Source organism: Hyla sarda, unplaced genomic scaffold, assembly GCF_029499605.1.
Source record: "Hyla sarda isolate aHylSar1 unplaced genomic scaffold, aHylSar1.hap1 scaffold_1447, whole genome shotgun sequence".
Taxonomy (NCBI): Eukaryota; Metazoa; Chordata; class Amphibia; order Anura; family Hylidae; genus Hyla; species Hyla sarda.
In genome coordinates, this window is record NW_026608076.1 from 44,292 (window position 1) to 61,970 (window position 17,679).

The following is a 17,679-nucleotide window of genomic DNA, read 5'->3' on the forward strand; positions in this document are numbered from 1 at the left end:
GTAAGAAAAGAGAGCAGATCCAGAATCTTGAAGAAACCTTACAGATGGTTTCTTCAAAATTGGCACAAAAAGAAGAAGAGGTGTATTACCTGATGGAGGACAAAGAAAAATCGCTTGTAGACTTGAAGAAAGAAGCGAAGCTTCAGATGCAGAAAGATATGGAGATCCACCAAAGTGAGCTTGTGGCTCTGCAGGATGAGCTGTTCCGCTCCCAGGGTCATGTGACCAGCAAGGAGAGCGAATTGGAGAGTCTGGTCCAGCAGTTGTCACTCAAGGAGGAAGAAGTGAATGTTCTGTCTGAGGCATATCGGGCTCTACAAAGTGATCACCAGGCTAGGTTGGTAGCCATGGAAGAGCTCGAGAAGGAGAAAGTGGTAATGGCTCATAAGGTGCAGAGCCTGGAGGCGCAGAATGAAATCGACATTAAGTCTCATGCAGCTACCTTGGATTCGCTGGGAAGGCAGATCTCCAAACAAGAGGCTCAGCTAAAAGTCTATCAGCAGAAAGTGTCCGAGATGGAGCTACAGAATAAAGACAATGAGCAGATGAGACAACAACTGCTGTCCCTGGAAGATACTGTCAATAACTTGACAGAATTGCTAGAAAGAGAGAAGGTGAACTCCTCTAAACTCAAGAGTGAGCAGCAGAAAAACTTAAAGCTGGAAGGGGACCTGAAGGTCCTAAAAGAAGGCAGTGACCAGGCTGCAGCAGAACTGCACAAAGAGAACAGTTGTATGAAGAACACAGAATGAAAACCGAGAGTCTGCAGAAGAAGCTGCTGGAGATGGAGATGCCTCCTCTAAAAGTGTCTGAGCGAAGGCCTCAAGAAACAAAGCAGCTGAAGCAAGTCTCACAAGAAGCTCCGGAGTCTGGATGCAGAGTCCGTGATCAGAAAAATAAAGGCGGTACAGACTTGGATGGTCGGGGCCAGAGAAGCTCACACTACAGTCCAGCCTTTGGTGAGAAAAGGCAGAGGCCTGAAAGGACTACCTTGTTTGCAGCCAGTGTCCAGGGCGTTGCCTTGAGCAACATGAAGAAGGTAGGAGGCTCCAAGGAAGTCTTTGGAACACCAGTTGTGAAGAACAGTTTCTATAAAGTGAAGCTGAAAGTTCCTGAAGACTTACAGCAGATGTGCGTAAAGGAATCGGCTCATAAAGACTTTTCAAAGGCAGTGGAAGCCTTTTCGGTGTCTTATGACTCAGAGAATGCCCAGCTGGTCATCTTGTCTGACAATGAAGTTACCATTAAGAGGGTGAACATGTTGGGTAACATCCATTTCCGAAGTCTTCGGACAAAATTGTCTGTGATATCGAGAATCAAAGAAGCCAGAAAGAATCTGGAAAGCTTATGTCTGTCAGTGTCTAGATTCCATGTGCAGTTTGATGTACGAAAAGACTTGATGCGCTCAGTAATCGGCACTCGTGGCACAAATATACAACAAGCAAGGAGAATCCCTGGGGTGACTGATGTTATTCTTGATAAAGATACATGTACGTGTCATGTGTATGGTGAGAACCAAGATGCTGTGAAGAAGGCAAGAAGTTACTGGAGTTGGCTGAGGTGGTAATGTGGGTTCCCCGAAACTTGGTGGGAAAAGTCATTGGGAAGAAAGGAAGGCACATTCAGAAGGTTGTCGACCAGTCAGCGGTTGTCAGAGTGAGAGTTGAGAGTAATAATAAGAGCTCCCAAGACGAGGGAATGGTCCCCTTTGTATTCCTGGGCACAAAGGACAGTGTTACTAAAGCAACCATTCTACTGGACTACCACCTCAAAATGTTGAAGAAAGTGGACCAACTTCAGCTAACTAGACCAAAGAGAAGGACAGGTGCATGGTCGTGTGTGCACTATCTTTTGAAGACAAGTGCTCATCCCCGGTGGTCTGAGCAGAGGGGGGGGATATGTGACAGTGTGGCAAGGAAAGGGTGCATTTCCCACACTGATCCTGCAGAAATCTCCACCTGTGGACTAATCAATGAGGCAGCAGAAAGGGGAAGGGTCCTTAAAAGCAAGAGAAACAGAATAATCTGGGCTCTCCCCTAGACAGAAGTGACTGTTAGAGGGGGGAGACACCGTGTCCAGTGCCAGGTGGGCACAGCAAGGGCTGCTGAGGACACAAGCGTGGACTCCCGGAGTGAGAGACGCGGAACCTGTAACATATAGCAGGTGGCTGTACGAATGGGACTTTATGTTCAAATGTGAACTGTGTCTTATAAGGCTGCAGGACTTATTGTGTTTAAACTGACAGGGAAAAGCCCATCAGTTATTAGTCAGGGCATGCTACATGTGTAGTGAGTGGCTAGACGGCCTAGGAGTTATTTTTATATTTTGTTTATCCTGCATCCCGTTTAATAAACCTGGCGAGGAGCCAGAATTGCAGAAAGGACTCATTGTTTGACGGTTTATTGTGGAAAAACGTGTCCTTTGGCTACGGCAAAGGACGATCCCAGAGTGAAACCCTTTACAGGAGATAGAAAACAAGAGAGAGCAGGCCCCCTGAAGAAGGAGCGAAACAGCAGCTGTAGGGGTTTGGGACGCGCTGTGACACACTGTCACGATTCGGCTGGCAGGAGGTGGATCCTCTGTGCCAGAGAGGGATTGGCGTGGACCGTGCTAGTGGACCGGTTCTAAGCTGCTACTGGTTTTCACCAGAGCCCGCCGCAAAGCGGGATGGTCTTGCAGCGGCGGTAGCAACCAGGTCGTATCCACTAGCAATGGCTCAACCTCTCTGACTGCTGAAGATAGGCGCGGTACAAGGGAGTAGACAAGAGCAAGGTCGGACGTAGCAGAAGGTCGGGGCAGGCAGCAAGGATCGTAGTCAGGGGCAACGGCAGGAGGTCTGGAACACAGGCTAGGAACACACTGGGAAACGCTTTCACTGGCACGATGGCTACAAGATCCGGCGAGGGAGTGCAGGGGAAGTGAGGTATACATAGGGAGTGCACAGGTGAACACACTAATTAGAACAACTGCGCCAATCAGTGGCGCAGTGGCCCTTTAAATCGCAGAGACCCGGCGCGTGCGCGCCCTAGGGAGCGGGGCCGCGCGCGCCGGGACAGGACCGACGGAGAGCGAGTCAGGTACGGGAGCCGGGGTGCGCATCGCGAGCGGGCGCCACCCGCATCGCGAATCGCATCCCGGCTGGAGGCGGTATCGCAGCGTACCCGGTCAGTGGATCTGACCGGGGCGCTGCAGTAGCGAGGATGTGGCGAGCGCTCCGGGGAGGAGCGGGGACCCGGAGCGCTCGGCGTAACAGTACCCCCCCCCCCTTGGGTCTCCCCCTCTTCTTGGAGCCTGAGAACCTGAGGACCAGACTTTTGTCTAGGATGTTGTCCTCAGGTTCCCAGGATCTCTCTTCAGGACCACAGCCCTCCCAATCGACCAAAACATTTTTTTTCCCTCTGACCGTCTTGGAGGCCAGTATCTCCTTTACGGAGAAGATGTCAGAGGAACCGGAAACAGGAGTGGGAGAAACAAGTTTGGGAGAGAAACGGTTGATGATGAGTGGTTTAAGAAGAGAGACATGAAAGGCATTAGGAATACGAAGAGAAGGAGGAAGAAGAAGTTTGTAAGAGACAGGATTAATTTGGCACAAGATTGTGAAAGGACCAAGATAGCGTGGTCCCAGTTTGTAGCTGGGGACACGGAAGCGGACATATTTAGCGGAGAGCCATACCTTGTCTCCGGGAGAAAAAATGGGGGGAGCTCTTCTTTTCTTATCGGCAAACTTTTTCATGCGAGATGAAGCCTGTAAAAGAGAATTTTGGGTCTCTTTCCATATGGTGGAAAGATCACGAGTCACTTCATCCACAGCGGGCAAACCAGAGGGCAAGGGAGTAGGGAGGGGGGGAAGAGGGTGACGGCCGTACACCACGAAAAATGGGGATTTAGAAGAAGATTCAGAGACTCTGAAGTTGTACGAGAATTCGGCCCATGGTAGAAGATCTGCCCAGTCATCCTGGCGGGAGGAAACAAAATGCCGTAAATAGTCACCCAGGACCTGGTTAATTCTTTCTACTTGCCCATTGGATTGAGGATGATAAGCAGAAGAGAAGTTTAATTTAATCTTGAGTTGTTTACAGAGAGCCCTCCAGAATTTTGACACGAATTGGACGCCTCTATCCGAGGCGATCTGCGTGGGCAAACCGTGAAGACGAAAAATGTGTACAAAAAATTGTTTTGCCAACTGAGGCGCTGAAGGAAGACCAGGAAGAGGAATAAAATGTGCCATCTTGGAAAATCGATCAACGACCACCCAAACAACAGTGTTGCCACGGGATGGGGGTAAGTCTGTAATAAAGTCCATACCAATCAGAGACCAAGGCTGTTCGGGGACAGGCAGAGGATGATGGAGACCAGCAGGCTTCTGGCGAGGAGTCTTATCCCGGGCACAGACAGTACAGGCCCGCACAAAATCAACAACATCCGTCTCCAGAGTCGGCCACCAATAGAAGCGAGAGATGAGTTGCAAAGACTTTTTGATGCCCGCATGGCCAGCGAGGTGGGAGGAGTGACCCCATTTGAGAATCCCGAGACGTTGGCGTGGAGAAACAAAGGTCTTCCCTGGAGGAGTTTGCCTGATGGAGGCTGGAGAAGTGGAGATCAGACAGTCAGGAGGAATGATGTGTTGCGGAGAGACCTCTACTTCCGAAGCATCCGAGGAACGAGAGAGAGCATCGGCCCTAATGTTCTTGTCGGCAGGGCGAAAATGAATTTCAAAGTTAAAACGGGCAAAGAACAAAGACCACCTGGCCTGGCGAGGATTCAGCCGTTGGGCAGACTGGAGATAGGAGAGATTCTTGTGGTCGGTGTAAATGATAACTGGAAATTTTGATCCCTCCAGCAGATGCCTCCATTCCTCAAGTGCCAATTTAATGGCCAGTAGTTCTTGATCCCCGATGGAGTAGTTCCTCTCCGCCGGAGAGAAGGTCCTAGAAAAAAAACCACAAGTAACAGCATGCCCGGAAGAATTTTTTTGTAGAAGGACCGCTCCAGCTCCCACTGAGGAGGCATCAACCTCCAATAGGAAGGGTTTAGATGGGTCAGGTCTGGAGAGCACGGGAGCAGAAGAAAAGGCAGACTTGAGCCGTTTAAATGCGTCTTCCGCTTGAGGAGACCAGGACTTAGGATTGGCATTCTTCTTGGTTAAAGCCACGATAGGAGCCACAATAGTGGAAAAATGAGGAATAAATTGTCTGTAATAATTGGCGAACCCCAAAAAACGTTGGATAGCACGGAGTCCGGAGGGGCGTGGCCAATCTAAGACGGCAGAGAGTTTATCTGGGTCCATTTGTAGTCCCTGGCCAGAGACCAAGTATCCTAGGAAAGGAAGAGATTGACATTCAAACAGACATTTCTCCATTTTGGCATAAAGTTGATTGTCTCGAAGTCTCTGAAGAACCATGCGGACATGCTGGCGATGTTCTTCTAAGTTGGCAGAAAAAATCAGAATATCGTCCAGATACACAACAACACAGGAATATAAGAGATCACGAAAAATTTCATTAACAAAGTCTTGGAAGACGGCAGGGGCGTTGCACAGGCCAAAGGGCATGACCAGATACTCAAAGTGTCCATCTCTGGTGTTAAATGCAGTTTTCCATTCGTCCCCCTCCCTGATGCGGATGAGATTATATGCACCTCTTAAGTCCAGTTTGGTAAAGATGTGGGCACCTTGAAGGCGATCAAAGAGTTCAGAGATAAGAGGTAGGGGGTAGCGGTTCTTTACCGTGATTTTATTAAGTCCGCGGTAATCAATGCAAGGACGTAGGGAGCCATCTTTTTTGGACACAAAGAAAAATCCAGCTCCGGCAGGAGAGGAGGATTTGCGGATAAACCCCTTTTTTAAATTTTCCTGGATGTATTCAGACATAGCAAGAGTCTATAGGGCGGACAGAGGATAAATTCTGCCCCGGGGTGGAGTAGTGCCCGGGAGGAGGTCAATAGGACAGTCAAAAGGCCTGTGAGGGGGTAAAGTCTCAGCTTGCTTTTTGCAAAATACGTCAGCATAGTCCATATAAGCCTTAGGGAGACCGGTTACAGGGGGAACCACAGGGTCACGGCAGGGAGTACTGGGAACCGGTTTAAGACAGTCCTTGAAACAAGAAGTACCCCAGCTCTTGATCTCTCCTGTGGACCAATCAAGGGTTGGGGAATGGCGTTGAAGCCACGGTAGTCCAAGGAGAATTTCGGAAGTGCAATTGGAGAGGACCAAAAACTCAATTTTTTCGTGATGAGGTCCGATGCACATTAGGAGGGGTTCCGTGCGGTAACGCACGGCACAGTCCAATCTTTCATTGTTAACACAATTGATGTAGAGGGGTCTGGCGAGACTGGTCACTGGGATGTTGAACCTGTTGATGAGAGAGGCCAAAATAAAATTTCCTGCAGATCCGGAATCCAAGAAGGCCTTAGTAGAGAAGGAGAAGGTAGAGGCAGATATCCGCACAGGCACAGTAAGGCGTGGAGAAGCAGAGTTGACATCAAGAACTGTCTCACCTTTGTGCGGAGTCAGCGTACGTCTTTCCAGGCGGGGAGGACGGATAGGACAATCCTTCAGGAAGTGTTCGGTACCGGCACAGTACAGGCAAAGATTCTCCATGCGGCGTCGTGTCCTCTCTTGAGGTGTCAAGCGAGACCGGTCAACTTGCATAGCCTCCACGGCGGGAGGCACAGGAACGGATTGCAGAGGACCAGAGGAGAGAGGAGCCGGGGAGAAAAAACGCCTCGTGCGAACAAAGTCCATATCCTGGCGGAGCTCCTGACGCCTTTCGGAAAAACGCATGTCAATGCGAGTGGCAAGATGAATGAGTTCATGCAGGTTAGCAGGAATTTCTCGTGCGGCCAGAACATCTTTAATGTTGCTGGATAGGCCTTTTTTAAAGGTCGCGCAGAGGGCCTCATTATTCCAGGATAATTCGGAAGCAACAGTACGGAATTGGATGGCGTACTCGCCAACGGAAGAATTACCCTGGACCAGGTTCAGCAGGGCAGTCTCAGCAGAAGAGGCTCGGGCAGGTTCCTCAAAGACACTTCGAATTTCCGAGAAGAAGGAGTGTACAGAGGCAGTGACGGGGTCATTGCGGTCCCAGAGCGGTGTGGCCCATGACAGAGCTTTCCCAGACAGAAGGCTGACTACGAAAGCCACCTTAGACCTTTCAGTAGGAAACTGGTCCGACATCATCTCCAAGTGCAGGGAACATTGTGAAAGAAAGCCACGGCAAAAGTTAGAGTCCCCATCAAATTTATCCGGCAAGGAAAGTCGTAGGCCGGAAGCGGCCACTCGCTGCGGAGGAGGTGCAGGAGCTGGCGGAGGAGATGATTGCTGAAGCTGAGGTAGTAGCTGCTGTAGCATCACGGTCAGTTGAGACAGCTGGTGGCCTTGTTGCGCTATCTGTTGCGACTGCTGGGCGACCACAGTGGTGAGGTCGGCGACAACTGGCAGTGGAACTTCAGCGGGATCCATGGCCGGATCTACTGTCACGATTCGGCTGGCAGGAGGTGGATCCTCTGTGCCAGAGAGGGATTGGCGTGGACCGTGCTAGTGGACCGGTTCTAAGCTGCTACTGGTTTTCACCAGAGCCCGCCGCAAAGCGGGATGGTCTTGCAGCGGCGGTAGCAACCAGGTCGTATCCACTAGCAACGGCTCAACCTCTCTGACTGCTGAAGATAGGCGCGGTACAAGGGAGTAGACAAGAGCAAGGTCGGACGTAGCAGAAGGTCGGGGCAGGCAGCAAGGATCCTAGTCAGGGGCAACGGCAGGAGGTCTGGAACACAGGCTAGGAACACACTGGGAAACGCTTTCACTGGCACGATGGCAACAAGATCCGGCGAGGGAGTGCAGGGGAAGTGAGGTATACATAGGGAGTGCACAGGTGAACACACTAATTAGAACAACTGCGCCAATCAGTGGCGCAGTGGCCCTTTAAATCGCAGAGACCCGGCGCGCGCGCGCCCTAGGGAGCGGGGCCGCGCGCGCCGGGACAGGACCGACGGAGAGCGAGTCAGGTACGGGAGCCGGGGTGCGCATCGCGAGCGGGCGCCACCCGCATCGCGAATCGCATCCCGGCTGGAGGCGGTATCGCAGCGCACCCGGTCAGTGGATCTGACCGGGGCGCTGCAGTAGCGAGGATGTGGCGAGCGCTCCGGGGAGGAGCGGGGACCCGGAGCGCTCGGCGTAACACACACATAATGGGTGAGTGTACATAAGACTTCATATCATGTGATCTAGATGCTACAATGTAGGAAGGTTATTACCTTTGGGCATGGGGGGAAATATAGTGAGACAGGTTACTGCATTTGACTATATGATCCCCAATATAAATGGTCCATAGGTAGTGTGCAATTATAGGTTTTATTCTGAAGGACACATGTTGTATACCATTTAGGGTACTTGTTTGATATGTACCACCCATCATTCAGTGTTGTTTCCTGCTGATTTATACATTGGTGTACTTTTGCCTGATGTACCTCATATATTTTTTATTGAATAATGTTTAACCTCTTCAGGACATAGGGCGTATGGATACGCCCTGCATCCCGAGTCCTTAAGGACTGTGGGAATTCCGGCCCCCACCGCTAGCCGGTTGGGGACCGGAGCCGGATGCCTGCTTAAATCGTTCAGCAGGCATCCCGGCATATCGCCCAGGGGGGTCATTATGCCCCCCCATGTTGGCGATCGCCGCAGATCGCTGGACAATTCAGTCCAGCGATCTCCAGTGACCCGATGACCCGGAATTACTGGCTGTTCGGGGCCGTCTCTGACGGCCCGAACAGCCAGAGTCTGCAGGGGTGAGGTGGCACTGGTGCCACCTCACGATCGCCCTGATTCGTCGGCCGGATTACCGGCCGACCAATCAGGGCGCCTGCTGCGGGTGTCACTCCCGCACCCGCTCCGCCCCTCTTCCGGAGGACGTGAGCGGGTGCGGGACGTGCACCCCGGGTGCTGGGGACCCCGATCCCCGGCGTTAATGTTGGGATCGGGGCCCCAGGAGCAGCGGCGGCGGCGGGACTGACCTCATGCGTCTGGATCGTTGGAGGTGAGTGACAGCCTCCTGCTGTTGCTTAGCAACAGCTCCCAGCATGCAAAAAGGGCATGCTGGGAGCTGTAGTTATGCAACAGCAGGAGGCAGACCACCACAACTCCCAGCATTCCCTTATGGGCATGCTGGGACTTATGGTTTTGCAACAGCTGGAGGCACATTCTTTCTATGGAAAAGTGTACCTTCAGCTGTTGTATAACTACAACTCCCAGCTTGCACAAACAGCTAAAGTGCATGCTGGGAGTTGTAGTGGTGCATCTGCTGGTTGCATAACTACAACTCCCAGCATGCCCGTTGGCTGTCGGTGACTGCTGAGAGTTGTAGTTTTGCAACAGCTGAAGGCACACTGGTTGTGAAACAGAGTTTTTTTTTTACCTAACTCAGTGTTTCACGACCGGTGTGCCTCCAGCTGTTGCAAACTACAACTCTCAGCAGTCACCGTACACCATGCACCGTACATGCTGGGAGTTGTAGTTTTGCAACAGCTGGAGGCACACTGGTTGTGAAACACTGAGTTAGGTCACAAACTCAGTGATACATAACCAGTGTGCCTACAGTTGTTGCAAAACTACAACTCTCAGCAGTCACCGACAGCCAACAGGCATGCTGGGAGTTGTAGTTATGCAACAGCTGGATGTCCCCCCCAATGTGAACGTACAGGGTACACTCACATGGGCGGAGGATTACAGTAAGTATCTGGCTGCAAGTTTGAGCTGCCGCAAACTTTCTGCTGCAGCTCAAACTGCCAACGAGAAACTACTGTGAACCCCCGCCCGTGTGACTGTACCCTAAAAACACTACACTACACTAACACAAAAAATAAAATAAAAAGTAAAAAACACTACATATACACATACCCCTATACAGCCCCCCTCCCCTCCCCAATAAAAAGGAAAAATGTCTGGTACGCCACTGTTTCCAGAACGGAGCCTCCAGCTGTTGCAAAACAACTCCCAGTATTGTCGGACAGCCGTTGACTGTCCAGGCATGCTGGGAGTTTTGCAACAGCTGAAGGCACCCTGTTTGGGAATCACTGGCGTAGAACACCCCTATGTCCACCCCTATGCAAGTCCCTAATTTAGGCCTCAAATGCGCATGGCGCTCTCACTTTGGAGCCCTGTCGTATTTCAAGGCAACAGTTTAGGGCCACATATGGGGTATCGCCGTACTCGGGAGAAATTGTGTTACAAATTTTGGGGGGTATTTTCTGCTTTTACTTTTTTTTAAAAATGTAAAATTTTTGGGAAAACAAGCATTTTAGGTACAAAAAAAAATTTTTTTTTTACATATGCAAAAGTCGTGAAACACCTGTGGGGTATAAAGGTTCACTTAACCCCTTGTTACGTTCCCCGAGGGGTCTAGTTTCCAAAATGGTATGCTATGTGGTTTTTTTTTTGCTGTCCTGGCACCATAGGGGCTTCCCAAATGCGGCATGCCCCCAGAGCAAAATTTGCTTTCAAAAAGCCAAATGTGACTCCTTCTCTTCCGAGACCTGTAGTGCGCCAGCAGAGCACTTTTCACCCCCATATGGGGTGTTTTCTGAATCGGGAGAAATTGGGCTTAAAATTTTTAGGGGTATTTTCTGCTATTACCCTTTTAAAAAATTACAAATTTTTGGGAAAACAAGCATTTTAGGTAAAAAATTTTTATTTTTTTTTACATTTGCAAAAGTCGTGAAACACCTGTGGGGTATTAAGGTTCACTTTATCCCATGTTACATTCCCCGAGGGGTCTAGTTTCCAAAATGGTATGCAAGTGTTTTTTTTTTTTGCTGTTCTGGCACCATAAGGGCTTCCTAAAGGTAACATGCCCCCCAAAAACCATTTCATAAAAACGTACTCTCCAAAATCCCCTTGTCGCTCCTTCCCTTCTGAGCCCTCTACTGCGCCCGCCGAACACTTTACATAGACATATGAGGTATGTGCTTACTCGAGAGAAATTGGGCTACAAATACAAGTAAAAATTTTGTCCTTTTACCCCTTGTAAAAATTCAAAAATTGGGTCTACAAGAACATGTAAGTGTAAAAAATGAAGATTGTGAATTTTCTCCTTCACTTTGCTGCTATTCGTGTGAAACACCTAAAGGGTTAAAATGCTGACTGAATGTCATTTTTAATACTTTGGGGGTGTAGTTTTTATAATGGGGTCATTTATGGGGTATTTCTAATATGAAGACCCTTCAAATCCACTTCAAAACTGAACTGGTCCCTGAAAAATACTGAGTTTGAAAATTTTGTGAAAAATCGGAAAATTGCTGCTGACCGTTGAAGCCCTCTGGTGTCTTCCAAAAGTAAAAACTCATCAATTTTATGATGCAAACATAAAGTAGACATATTGTATATGTGAACCAAAAAAAATGTATTCGTAATATCCATTTTCCTTACAAGCAGAGAGCTTCAAAGTTAGAAAAATGCAACATTTTAAAATTTTTCATCAAATTTACGGATTTTTCACCAAGAAAGGATGCAAATATCGACAAAAATTTACCACTATGTTAAAGTAGAATATGTCACGAAAAAACAATCTCGGAATCAGAATGATAACTAAAAGCATCCAAGAGTTATTAATGTTTAAAGTGACAGTGGTCAGATGTGCAAAAAACGCTCCGGTCCTTAAGGCCAAAATGGGCTCCGTCCTGAAGGGGTTAATAAAGATTTGTAATTTTATAATATTTGGAGTTTGTAGCTCTATTTTTTCTTTGTTAAAAAATGGTTGCCCATAGAGCCCTTCACGGTACAGGAGGTTTATAGAATGGTCTAGACCGGCTATAGATGCAATGAGGTTGTATATGCACAATAATGGTCTGATGGGACCTTGGGTAATGCAGTAAAAGGGTGGCAGAGTACACAGGTAGAGAGTGGAATAGGACACAGGTAGAGGGCGGCACAGTACACAGGGAGAGAGCGGAACAGTACACAGGTAGAGGGCGGCAGACCACATAGGGAGAGAGCGGAACAGGACACAGGTAGAGGGTGGCAGACCACATAGGGAGAGAGCGGAACAGTACACAGGTAGAGGGCGGCAGACCACATAGGGAGAGAGCGGAACAGTACACAGGTAGAGGGCGGCAGACCACATAGGGAGAGAGCGGAACAGGACACAGGTAGAGGGCAGCACAGTACACAGGGAGAGAGCAGAACAGTACACAGGTAGAGGGCGGCACAGTACACAGGGAGAGAGCGGAACAGTACACAGGTAGAGGGCGGCACAGTACACAGGGAGAGAGCGGAACAGTACACAGGTAGAGGGCAGCAAAGTACACAGGGAGAGAGCGGAACAGTACACAGGTAGAGGGCGGCACAGTACACAGGGAGAGAGCGGAACAGGACACAGGTAGAGGGCGGCACAGTACACAGGGAGAGAGCGGAACAGGACACAGGTAGAGGGCGGCAGACCACACAGGGAGAGAGCGGAACAGGACACAGGTAGAGGGCGGAAGACCACATAGTTCGAGAGCGGCAGAGCAAATAGGTAGGGGACAGCACAGCACACAGGTAGAGGGTGGCACAGTACACAGGTAGAGGGCGGAACAGTACACAGGTAGAGGGCGGCAGAGTGTACAGGTAAAGGGCGGAACAGTACACAGGTAGAGGGCAGCACAGTACACAATAAGAGGTTGGCAGAGTACACAGGTAGAGGGCGGCAGAGCAAACAGATAAAGGGTGGAAGGGTACAGAAGTAGAGGGTGGAACAGTACACAGGTAGAGGGCAGCAGAGTACACAGGTAGAGGGTGAAAAAGTACACAGGTAGAGGGCAGCAGAGTACACAGGTAGGGGGTGGCAGAGTACAGAGGTAGAGGGCGGAGCAGTACACAGGTAGAGGACGGAATAGTACACAGGTAGATGGCGGAACAGTACACAGGTAGAGGGCGGCAGAGCACACAGGTAGAGGGAAGCAGAGCACACAGGTAGAAGGCGGCAGAGTACACAGGTAGAGGGCAGCAGAGTACACAGGTAGAGGGTGGCCCAATACACAGGTAGAGGGTGGCAGAGTACACAGGTAGAGAAGGGCAGTGTAGACAGGTAGAGAGCAGCAGAGTACACAGGTAGAGAGCAGAAACATACACAGGTAGAGGGATGCAGAGCACACAAGTAGAGGGCGGAACAGTACAGAGGTAGAGGGCGGCAGAGTACACAGGTAGAGGGCGGAACATTACACAGGTAGAGGGTGGCAGACCCCACAGGTAGAGGGCGGCAGAGCAAACAGGTAGAGGGTGGAACAGTACACTGGTAGAGGGCGGCACAGTACACAGGAAGAGGGCGGCACAGTACACAGGGAGAGGGTGGACAGTACACAGGTAGAGGGTGGAACAGGACACAGAGGGCGGTAGAATACACAGGTAGAGGGCGGAACAGTACACAGGTAGAGGGTGGACAGTACACAGGTAGAGGGTGGACAGTACACAGGTAGAGGGCGGAACAGTACACAGGTAGAGGGCGGTAGAATACACAGGTAGAGGGCAGCACAGTACACAGTAAGAGGGCGGCAGAGTACACAGGTAGAGGCGTAGAGGGCGGCAGAGCACACAGATAAAGGGTGGAAGGGTACAGAAGTAGAGGGTGGAACAGTACACAGGTAGAGGGCAGAACAGTACACAGTAAGAGGGTGGCAGAGTACACAGGTAGAGGGCGGAGCAGTACACAGATAGAGGGCGGCACAGTACACAGGGAGAGGGCGGAACAGGACAGAGGTAGAGGGCGGCAGAATACACAGGTAGAGAGTGGACAGTACACAGGTAGAGGGTGGACAGTACACAGGTAGAGGGCTGGACAGTACACAGGTAGAGGGTGGCAGAGTATACAGGTAGAGGGCGGAATAGTACACAGGTAGAGGGCGGCAGAGTACACAGGTAGAGGGCAGAACAGTACACAGGGAGAGGGCGGCAGAGTACACAGGGAGAGGGCGGCAGAGCACACAGGTAGAGGGCGGCAGAGCACACAGTTAGAGGGCGGAACAGTACACAGGTAGAGGGCGGCAGAGTACACAGGTAGAGGGCGGCAGAGTACACAGGGAGAGGGCGGAACAGTACACTGTGAGAGGGCAGCACAGTAAACAGGTAGAGGGCGGCAGAGCACACAGGTAGAGGGTGGGACAGTACACAGGTAGAGGGCAGCAGAGTGTACAGTTAGAGGGCGGCAGAGTACACAGGTAGAGGGCGGCAGAGTGTACAGGTAGAGGGCGGCAGAGCACACAGGTAGAGGGCGGCAGAGTGTACAGGTAGAGGGTGGAACAGTTAACAGGTAGATGGCAGCACAGTACACAGTAAGAGGGCGGCAGAGTACACAGATAAAGGGTGGAACGGTACACAGGTAGAGGGCGGGACAGTACACAGGTAGAGGGCGGCAGAGTGTACAGGTAGAGGGAGGCAGAGTACACAGGTAGAGGGCGGCAGAGCACACAGATAAAGGGTGGAAGGGTACAGAAGTAGAGGGCGGAACAGTACACAGGTAGAGGGCAGAACAGTACACAGGTAGAGGGTGGAACAGCACACAGGTAGAGGGCAGCACAGTACACAGTGAGAGAGCGGAACAGAACACAGGTAGAGGGCGGCAGACCACATAGTTAGAGGGCGGCAGAGCAAATAGGAAGGGGACAGCACAGCACACAGGTAGAGGGCGGCACAGTACACAGGTAGAGGGCGGAAGAGTACAAAGGTAGAGGGCGGCAGAATACAAAGTTAGAGGGTGGACAGTACACAGGTAGAGGGCGGAACAGTACACAGGTAGAGGGCGGAACAGTACACAGGTAGAGGGTGGCACAGTACACAGGTAGAGGGTGGCACAGTACACAGGTAGAGGGCGGCAGATTACACAGGTAGAGGGCGGAACAATACACAGGTAAAGGGCGACAGAATACACAGGTAGAGTGCGGAACAATACACAGGTAGAGGGCAGCACAGTACACAGGTAGCGGGCGGCACAGTACACAGGTAGAGGGCAGAACAGTACACAGGTAGAGGACATAACAGTACATAGGTACAGGGCGGCAGAGTACACAGGTAGAGGGCAGCAGAGTGCAGAGGTAGAGGGTGGCACAGTACAGAGTTAGAGGGTGGAACAGTAAAGAGGTAGAGTGCGGAACAGTAAAGAGGTAGAGTGCGGAACAGTACACAGGTAAAGGGTGGCACAGTACACAAGTAGAGGGCAGAACAGTACACAGGTAGAGGGCGGCAGAGTACACAGGTAGGGGGCAGCACAGCACATAGGTAGAGGGCGGCAGAGCACACAGGTAGAGGGTGGCACAGTACACAGGTAGAGGACAGAACAGTACACAAGTAGAGGGCGGAACAGTACACAGGTAGAGGGCGGAAAAGTACACAGGTAGAGGGCGGAACAGTACACAGGTAGAAGGCGGAACAGTACACAGGTAGAGGGCGGCAGACCACACAGTTAGAGGGTGGCACAGTACACAGGTAGAGGGTGGCACAGTACACAAGTAGAGGGCGGCAGAGTACACAGGTAGGGGGCAGCACAGCACACAGGTAGAGGGCGGCAGAGCACACAGGTAGAGGGCAGAACAGTACACAGCTAGAGGGCGGCAGAGCACACAGGTAGAGGGCAGAACAGTACACAGGTAGAGGGCGGCAGAGCACACAGGTAGAGGGCAGAACAGTACACAGGTAGAGGGCAGAACAGTACACAAGTAGAGGGTGGCACCGTACACAGGTAGAGGGTGGCACAAAACACAGGTAGAGGGCGGCAGAATACACAGGTAGAGGGCGGCAGAATACAAAGTTAGAGGGTGGCACAGTACACAGGTAGAGGGTGGCACAGTACACAGGTAGAGGGTGGCACAGTACACAGGTAGAGGGTGGCACAGTACACAGGTAGAGGGCAGAACAGTGCACAGGTAGAGGGCGGCAGACTACACAAGTAGAGGGCAGAACAGTACACAGGTAGAGGGTGGCAGAGTACACAGGTAGGGGGCAGCACAGCACACAGGTAGAGGGCAGCAGAGCACACAGGTAGAGGGCAGAACAGTACACAGGTAGAGGGCAGAACAGTACACAAGTAGAGGGCGGAACAGTACACAGGTAGAGGGCGGAACAGTACACAGGTAGAGGGCAGCAGAGCACACAGATAGAGGGTGGCACAGTACACAGGTAGAGGGCGGCAGAGTACACAGGTAGAGGGCGGCAGAGTACACAGGTAGAGGTTGGCAGAGTACACAGGTAGAGGGTGAAAAAGTACACAGGTAGAGGGCAGCACAGTTCACAGGTAGGGGACGGCAGAGTACAGAGGTAGAGGGCGGAGCAGTACACCGGTAGAGGGTGGAATAGTGCACAGGTAGATGGCGGAACAGTACCTAGGTAGAGGGCGGCAGAGTACACAGGTAGAGGGCGGAACAGTACACAGGTAGAGCGTGGCAGAGCACACAGGTAGAGGGCAGCAGAGCACACATGTAGAGGGCGGCAGAGCACACAGGTAGAGGGTGGAAGGGTACAGAAGTAGAAGGCGGAACAGTACACAGGTAGAGGGTGGCCCAATACACAGGTAGAGGGCGGAACAGTACACAGGTAGAGGGTGGCACAGTACACAGGGAGAGGGCGGAACAGGACACAGGTAGTGGGTCTGCCCCTTGAATGACTACACTCCATTTACAATGTACTTCTATTGAGAAAGTCCCACAGAATGTCATGCATCTTTCATCCACAAGATGTCACTGTTGTTGTGAGAATAAGAAACAGTTGTTGTTGCTTTAAGAGAAGAGATCTTTCTAGACAGGAGGAGGAGCAGGAAGTTCCTGGGACTGGGTGGTGTTCGGCTCTCTATGGCTGTGCAGAGCTGAGGAAAGAGACTGTACAAAGTGGCCTTGAAAGGGCAGATAGATGGAGTAATCCAGGGACTGCCAAAGGAGACAGAGCTGAACTGTGATGCTACAGACTGCAGCTGAGAACCAGAGAGGAGAACATCCCAGAACAAGCAAGTTACAGAGCAAGGGACCAGACTGCAGTGACCTCCAAGTGACAGAACAAGATAAGCAACCTGCAAAGAAACCCGGACCAGTGCATAAGAGACTGCAGCTGTAGACAGCAAGGGAGAGACCCAGAGACCTGACTGCATCCACCATCACAGAGACTGAGACAAAGCAGCTGTTACCTACAGAACTGTGAGTGTGCACCGGTGCTGACCTGTGATAGGGCATAGAGCAGGTTCTCTTAGACAGAACGTTGCAGCAACATGTCCCGGTTAGCGGGAATCAGATAGGATTATATAGCAGAGTAGCCTGTATTTCTGTGTGTGCGTTGGCGGGAGCGCCATTTTATGTATCACGTTGCAGTTAACTTTGCTGTAAATCTATGTAATCTGTTATTTCTGTTAACATCATTCTCCGGTCATTATACTCAGTTGGTTAATAAAACCGTTTTTTGCTTCAGCCTCATTGTCTGCTGTACCATACTTGAATCCTGCACTGCGGTCCCTACTCCTCTGACCGCTACAAGTGGCGCTGCGAGCAGGGTACGGTTACAGAGATGGAGGTGGCTGAAGGAAATGTGCATGATGCTAATGTGAGTATCTCAGGCAATGGTGGAACCCCTGCAAGGGCCCTCCCTATGGGCATGCTGTTTAACTTGCTGCCAAAATTTGATGGCAAGAATATGTCACTGTCAGACTTGGTGACAAGATTACAGAGCGCTGC

At 51.0% G+C, this 17,679-nt stretch overlaps 1 pseudogene; it reads left to right on the forward strand.

Annotated features, from left to right (window-relative positions):
* The first annotated feature begins 846 nt into the window (after positions 1–846).
* Positions 847–17,472, forward strand: LOC130307922 (fragile X messenger ribonucleoprotein 1 homolog; annotated as a pseudogene).
* Positions 17,473–17,679: the final 207 nt, after the last annotated feature.